The sequence below is a fragment of the Centruroides sculpturatus genome, unplaced genomic scaffold (genome assembly GCF_000671375.1).
Source record: "Centruroides sculpturatus isolate CEXI.00-Female unplaced genomic scaffold, Cexi_2.0 scaffold175, whole genome shotgun sequence".
NCBI lineage: Eukaryota > Metazoa > Arthropoda > Arachnida > Scorpiones > Buthidae > Centruroides > Centruroides sculpturatus.
The window spans coordinates 644,485-652,348 of NW_019384486.1; positions in this window are offsets into that span (position 1 = coordinate 644,485).

The following is a 7,864-nucleotide window of genomic DNA, read 5'->3' on the forward strand; positions in this document are numbered from 1 at the left end:
GCGTATTGGTTTCTGTGAATAACCTGGAATCTGTCTATAAAAGTTGAAAATCTCTTGTAAAAAATCTTCTCGAAAATTTTAGCCAACACTGACACTATTATTATGGGGCGATAATTTTCAATTTCACTTTTTGATCCTTTATTTTTATATAATGGCAAAACTAAGTTTTGATTTAGTTTTTCTGGAAAGTAACCATTTTCAAAAGATTTATTTATCAGATATGATAATGGTTGAGCTAAAATATCAGATATGTGTTTTAAGATTTCAATATTTAAGAAACTGATGTCTGGAGTGCTGTTTTTCAAACCTTCTATAGTATTATAGACTTCTAAGGCTGTTGTGTTTTCCAAAAAGAAAGTATTAGAAATACTAACATTTGTTCTATGTTGCTCCAAATTGATATTGTTCTATGTTATTCCGCATTGATAGTGTTAAACCATCTGACTCCGATTCTGACCACTCTGACCACAGAAATTATTATGCTTCAAACAGGGTGAACGAAATCATGCCCCCCCACACAGTCTAACATCCACACATAGAAAAAACCTCGAATCTTTTGCATATCTTGAAATTTCAAGGTGTCCCGAGTCCAAAAATGTAAAAACTTGGGAGGGGTCATTATTTGCGCTACACTTTTCCTCTGTTATATATAACAGCCGGAAAAGTAAAAATTATTGAATACATATTTATATATTACTTAGAGAAGTCTTTTAGCTTTGGAATAAAAAGTTCTGCGCACTATCTTTATTAGAACTCTATTTATTGAATATTTTATTCTGAGGTCACGTGATGACGTCAGAATTTCCGAGTCTCTTTCGGTAACAAGTCTGCTCCTAGTCGGAGTCGGATATTTTCCTATAATAAACAATAAAAAATGGATTAATTCATTCCTGACCCCCAAAACAAAGCCTTTCCCCCCTTTTTAGCTGTATTTCATGCATAAAAGTGCCTATAAATGCAATATAATATTATCTATATCTATACTTATTCTATATACATATATAAAAGCAAAATGTTCTGTCACCACCAACAGAAACCAAAACTAACATTTTACAAAGAATTGCTGTAAATTGAGATGGACAACAAGTACTTTATTCACAATTTCCAAACTATTATGTTTCAATTGATTTGATTTTAATTTAAATTAATTAATTAATTAATTAATTTTGAAATAAACACTATTTACCATGCATACAATCTTCCAGCAAATAATATGTATTTAAATTAAATACAAAATGGAATGTTTTTGGCTTCTTTTAGGGGCTTGCATCAAGCATGGAACTTTACAAAATGTTAGAGATTCTATTTTAGAACAGTTAAAAAAAATTGTTTTTTTTTTGACATCAACTCCTTTTTGAATATTTAACATGTATCTGTTAGATTTTACATATAATCTACAAATTATTATTATAAAATAAAAATTAAACAAATACAATTATTATGACAAGAGGAAACAGGCATATAGTACAAAAATTTTTATAATTAATTTTGATTTTATTTTTAATTTTAGTTTGTTTCTGAGTAAAGGCCAGAGTTTTAATTATTATTTTACTATTTTTAAATTTAATTATTATTTTTAGTTTTAATTAACTGGCTACCTAATATTAATAAATATTAAATTAAAATAACAAATATTAAATATTAACTTAAGCATATTTAAACACGAATTCTTGGATGCCATTTATATTAAGTGACTGTCAATTAACACTGTTTTTATTAATTAATTTGATTTAGATTCAACTGTAGCATGTATCAAAAACAGAAATAGCTTCTTTCCTGCTCTAATTTAAATAGCAATGTCATTGATGATTTGTGTTTTCTAATGATGCAAGGCAAACTTGGCACCACTAACTTCTGAAGCAATAGTCTTGTCATTGGTCAGGCTGTTGACTTTTTTAACATAGGAAGTTGACCGTCTGTGTCCTTCTAATCTGTGGCCAGCTCTTGCTGAGTAGATTGTTTGGCAATAAAGTTATTGTATAGCAACTAAGACAAATATGAGTTCAAAATTTTGTTTGTAAACTGAATTGTTCAAAAAGAGGCATTCGAAATCTGAGGTTTGACTGTACTTCTGACATGCAAAGGCAGGATCCTTATGAGTCCACATGACAGTCAACAAGCCAGTTTGAATACCAAGAACAAGTGTCTTGCTCTGCTGTCAGAAATTTAAATTGATTTACAATAATACTAGCAAAGAATGCTCAGCGTTGCTCAGGAGTTCAGGGAGACAGTTGAATTGTCATTATAAGTTAGCATATGTTTTCTGCAGGGTGACAGAGAGTAACTATGCAAAATTTGGTACAAATCAAAGGGTTTGGCAATTTGTGGAGGATGAAATCAGGAGGAAGGAGTGAAGGTCCAAGTTTTAAAGTAGTATATACTTTTTGGAGGATTGTTGAGAGTAACTATATAAAATTTGTCGAGACCAGTCAAAGCATTTGGGAGTTTGAAGGAGAGATAAAACCAAAAGGAAGTAGTAAAGTGTTTAAGTTTTAAGATAGCTTATGTACAGTACATTGGAAAGTAATAAGCTTTCCAACAGTGAAAGAACTAAAAAATCTGTTCAGTATATTCTGAGATTACCTCAAAATAAAAAACTGGCAAAAAAACAAGCATTCTTTCTTTATTTATTTACACCTGTAATTTGCTTGTCCTTGACACAGCTGTATTTCATGACAATGGTGACTTTCTTTTAGGCGTTTTATCATCAATAAGGATCATTTGCACACGTGTACACCTGAAAAGTAAGTAACTGAAATAACTCAGATTATGCAGTTTGATATCTCATAACATAAGACTAATTTTTTTTTAAATAATGGTACATTAGGATTAATGTTAAAACAATGAACACACAAAAATACTATAGGCCTACATAAGGAAGTTAGTTTCATCTAAGGGAAGTAAATTTACTCCTTATAGTTGTATCTGATAACATAGGAATATTATTATAAGAAATGAATGACAAAGAAAATATAAAAAACTATCCAAACAACATAAAATTGAATAGATAAGATAATAAGTTTAAAAATGCCCATCACGTGGACACTTGGAAGAGGATTGACCTAGAATGGAACAGATAAACGATGATGCAAGAGAAATGCCAGGGTAAAGACATTGTTTTTGTGCATTTTCCTTATTTAATATGAAAATAATATATAGCCCATGTTCATCTAGAATGAATAAGCTTTCCAATAGCAAAAATTTTTTAAAATCAGTTCAATAGATTCTGAGATTACCTGTAGCAAACAAACAAACATTCTTGCTTTACATATTAATATAGACAAAGACCAAGTTATTCTGTGATATGGTTTCTCAAAGAATTTTAATACTCTAATTAAAGTAATAATTAATTGTTAACTTTAAGCTCTGCAATTATTCACAATGTTGATCAACTTGTTCTTGAATACTCAGTATTTGTTAGCAGGACTGTGGAGTTAGTAGACTATACCCTGGCTCCATGTTTGACTTTTGCCTGTAAATAATTTAAAATTTATTTTGATTATATTAACCCAGAATGGCATTTCATCAGTACCAAGTGAATAATCAGGCTACTTTTTATGCATTTTAAGCGAATCAATTTTGAAGTTTTTATTACCATCTTTATCATCAGCCACATTGACAAAATATTTTCCATGTGTGGTTATAATATAGGTTAAATCTAGTGTTTTTTTAATACTAAGTCTTTTTAGCCATTTTTATATGAGTTTTTTGACAATGAAAATTTAGGTGTAACTAACAGAATATATTTGAATATAAATTTCTGAAAAGAAAATCAACAGTAATATGCAAAGAAAGATAATGAAGTAGCAAAATTATCATAAAATAAGATGTTGCAGTACAGAAGGCTCCTATAATGTAAGATAGTAGGTCAATGTTCCAGTTAGGAGTATAATATAAAAATAAAAAAAAAAAAGGTCAGAGTCAATCCATTTTTTCCAATTCCTCTAGCAACAAATTTGCTTCTAATTCCAACTCCATAGGCTCCATTTTTTGTTAGTTACTAACTACTCTACAAGACAAATTGGCAATACTATGTTACTTTATTCTCATTATTTTCAGTGAATTACTTGTTTGTTCTCAAGAATCTGTTCTTGGAAACTTATTCAAGTTTTGAAAGTTCTCAATTTATAAAAGTATATGATTCTGTCCGATTAATTCCAGAAAAGACTAATATTAATAAAGATCTTGTCTGTACATCCTCTTCTCACACAGCTTTCACTTCTCTGAAAAGATTTGAAATCATTTTCAGAATAGAGTATGATGACCTGTGGCGAGTGTTATATGCAGAAACAACTTTATTTATTATTCTACAAATGAAATCTTAATTTTTTGCCCTATTCAAGGTATGTTATGTTCTTGATATCCAAAGACCTTTTCCATTTTTATATTTGAAGATTTCTGATTTATAGTAAAATTTAATATAGAAAATTGCTTTGTTTCAANTAGATGTATCCTAGAGAAAAATTTTTAGTATTGTAAAAACTTTTAAAATAATGAAACCTGTATAAAATGACAAATAAAATTGCCTCTATGTGTAATAGTCACTGCAGAGTATGACAAACTGTATTTCAAAAATGAGTTTGAATCTATAGAGGGGTGCAGTCACATGATATAATGTCATTGCTCCACCCAGCAAAACAATCGTTCACCATATTGATTGCTCATTTCACGTTACCTTGCTCGTTCACTCTATTATGTTAACATGGAAGAAAGGAATCTTACCTGGCTTTGCAACCTATTTGAAAGGTAATGATTTGATAAAATATAAGAAAATTTTTTATTGGATAGGACCCATATGAAATGAAACCAATGGATTTTTCTCTCAAGATTCATGATGGTCTATTAATAAAACTTTTAAAACAACCTATTATTATGGCAACATTTTTTTCCATGGCAATTTTTAAATACACTAGGCATTGCTGTAAAATGTTTCTATCTGGCCAGTGAATTAAATCAGACAAAAGAAATATTTTGTCCATACAAAACATTTGTCCATTTTTCCAGAATTCTTGAAACTTCTGATTATGAAATGAACCTGTAGGCAAGATCCTGATGACATAAGTTCATTCTTAATCTCATTAAACACATCAAAAATTCCTGAAGCTGTGTTAATTTGCTTTCTTCTGAATGATGAACAACAGCACAACATAAGTCAAATACAGCCAGAAGGACATTGAAGTTTACTCTGTAAAAAATCTTGCCATAAAAAATGCAAACCTCTGAACCTTATAAATGAAATTCCATCATAGTTTATCTGCATTAAACTATGCTGAAATTTCATTTATAAGATTCAGAGGTTTGCATTTTTTGACATATTTTATTCCAGTCTTACAGTGTTTAAACTGTAGTTAAGCTATGTTGGCTAATTTATATAGAAGACTTGTGCTAGCTCTAACAGGATTAGAGATAAATTCAAAGTTTTGGTGGAATGCAAGTTACAAGGTGTTCCTGATGTCTATATATTATATTCAGCTCCCAGTAGGATGTGAATCCTTATTACCTAAGTTAAAACATCTTTGCCTTTGAAAAGCTATCTGTTCGATGAAGAAAGTTATACATTCTAAACTGAGAAAGTTAATTAAATTTGAAAATGTTCTTTTTGACAAAGACCAGAATTTATTTGATTATGAGAATAAATGGATTATTTACCTGCAAGAAAGATTAGAAAGAAATCTCACACACAAATACCACAAGAAATTGGATTGGATCCTCAAGAAACAACATCAAAATATTGTTTTAGTTTTCATTTAATTGTTTATTTTGCTAATCATTACATGAATAAGCAAATTTTAGTTACACAAATACGAAAAATGATTGTAACTATTGAACTGCAAATATGAGAAATGCACAGATCTGTATTTATGCAATTTTTTTTTTTTTTGCATTTTGGTAGTTATGGCATTTCTACTGTATTGTTATATACAAATCAGGCATTCAAGCATTTAACTGACATTTTACATACTTTTCTATAGGTTCTGTAACTTTAACATGAATTTTATGTAATCTACTTTGATTTGTTGTCCAGAGTTCATATTGATCTGGAAATCCAAGGATTTTTAAGAATGGTCAGGCGATATTTTCATTTTATAAGAATAAATACATTTTTGCTATAAATAAATATTCACTAATTTAATTTGGGTGATAGTGTTTAAAATTTATATTAGTCGTTTCACTTCAAATCAGCAAGTCTAAAACCTAAAGATGTACTTAGGCTAGTATGACATGTTTAATATTCATTTGCACAAATTGTCTAATGGATGTTTAATAAACATTGCAAATATAATTTTATTTTATTTTTATCCTTTGGAGAATCTATAAAAATTTTAAAGAAGAAAAGTCAATTTTTAGGAATCTAAATTTTCAAATTTAAAAATTTTTATAAAATTGAAATTCTGATTGATTTTTTTTCTGCAATTCCGTTATGATCTTTGAATGATACTCATTAAAATAAGTCCTTACTGATCATTCTACAATAATCAGAGGTTTAAATGTAACTGATTTTCTCTTCTGATGTTCAAATATAGCAAAAACTTTAGTGGGTCGTAAAACTCAAAAAATTATTTTTTTTCTGGAAAAATCCTTTAATATATTTTCTTCTCATGTCAGAATATATCATTTTATCAAATATGATCAAAATAAAAAAAATACAAGTGGCTTTTGGTCTTGTTGAACTTGTTTTTATCAGGAAAATTTCTGAGATTTTTATCTAGAAAACCTGAAAATATTAGGGAATTTAAATCATGAAAATGGGTAAGAACCTTGGTTGCTTGAATTACCATTCTCTTGTTTATAGACTGCACATCATTCTTAATGCTGCTAAATATCAGAGATCTCTAGCAGGTAATCTTATGCATAGTAAGTATTATAGTTTGATGATCTTAATCTTACAGGATTTTTTATCATATACTATTGTAATAAGACAGTATTAAAAATGTGAAAGTGAACAAGTGTTGTATGTGCACTTTCAGTTTTTTTTATTTATTTCTGAAAAACTTGATGATGTGTAGTGGTGAATCTTATACAGATACCTCCCATTTAACATGGTAGTTAAGTTCCAAAAAAAATGCCATGTGAACTGTGCTGTACAAAACTAAGCTATTACAAAACAAGAGTTAACAAAAGTATAGCATTCTTTTTTGTAATTAAGAGAAATATGTTTCTTAATTAAAACAATCAATAATTATGTAACAATCACAATCAAAAGTATTACATATTAATATTTTTTCCTCCCTAAGTTTTTTTTGACAAAATTTTATCATCTTTCACGCTTTCCTGTTGACCTTAATTTGAAGTATCAGCAACATCTTGATTTTTCTATACTTTTTTCCAGGGCTGTGGAGTTGGAGCCGTGGAGTTTTGATGTTTTAGCCGGATTCGGAGTCGTCAAAAAATCCGCCGACTCTGACTCCTTTTTACTTACCAACTTGTTATGTATATAAAACGGAAAAGTATTGGAATTGTGTCAAATTTGACCCTCCAAGTTTTTTTATTTTTTATTTTCAAATCTACACATTTGGAGACCTCCCGAACCCCTCAAAAATGTCAATAAAGGGGAAAAATTCACGCGCGTGTGTGTGTTGGCGTCTAATTTGTTTAATTTCTTTATTTTCTGTTCTCAGAATGGGTAAAGTTTAAGAAACGAAATGTGGCACTGTAGCTTGCGTATAAAGGGGCATTAATACAGTCGACCCCCCTATAAGATAGAGATACGTTCCATTCTTTAGGAATCCGATTTCTTACGAATCCTTCCAATCACAACCCGACACGTATCAAGTTTACGGACTACGTCTGTTTGAAAGATTTTCTTCCATAAAATTAATCGATTCTAGACTAATCCGACTCAACATTTCCAAAATACGTATAT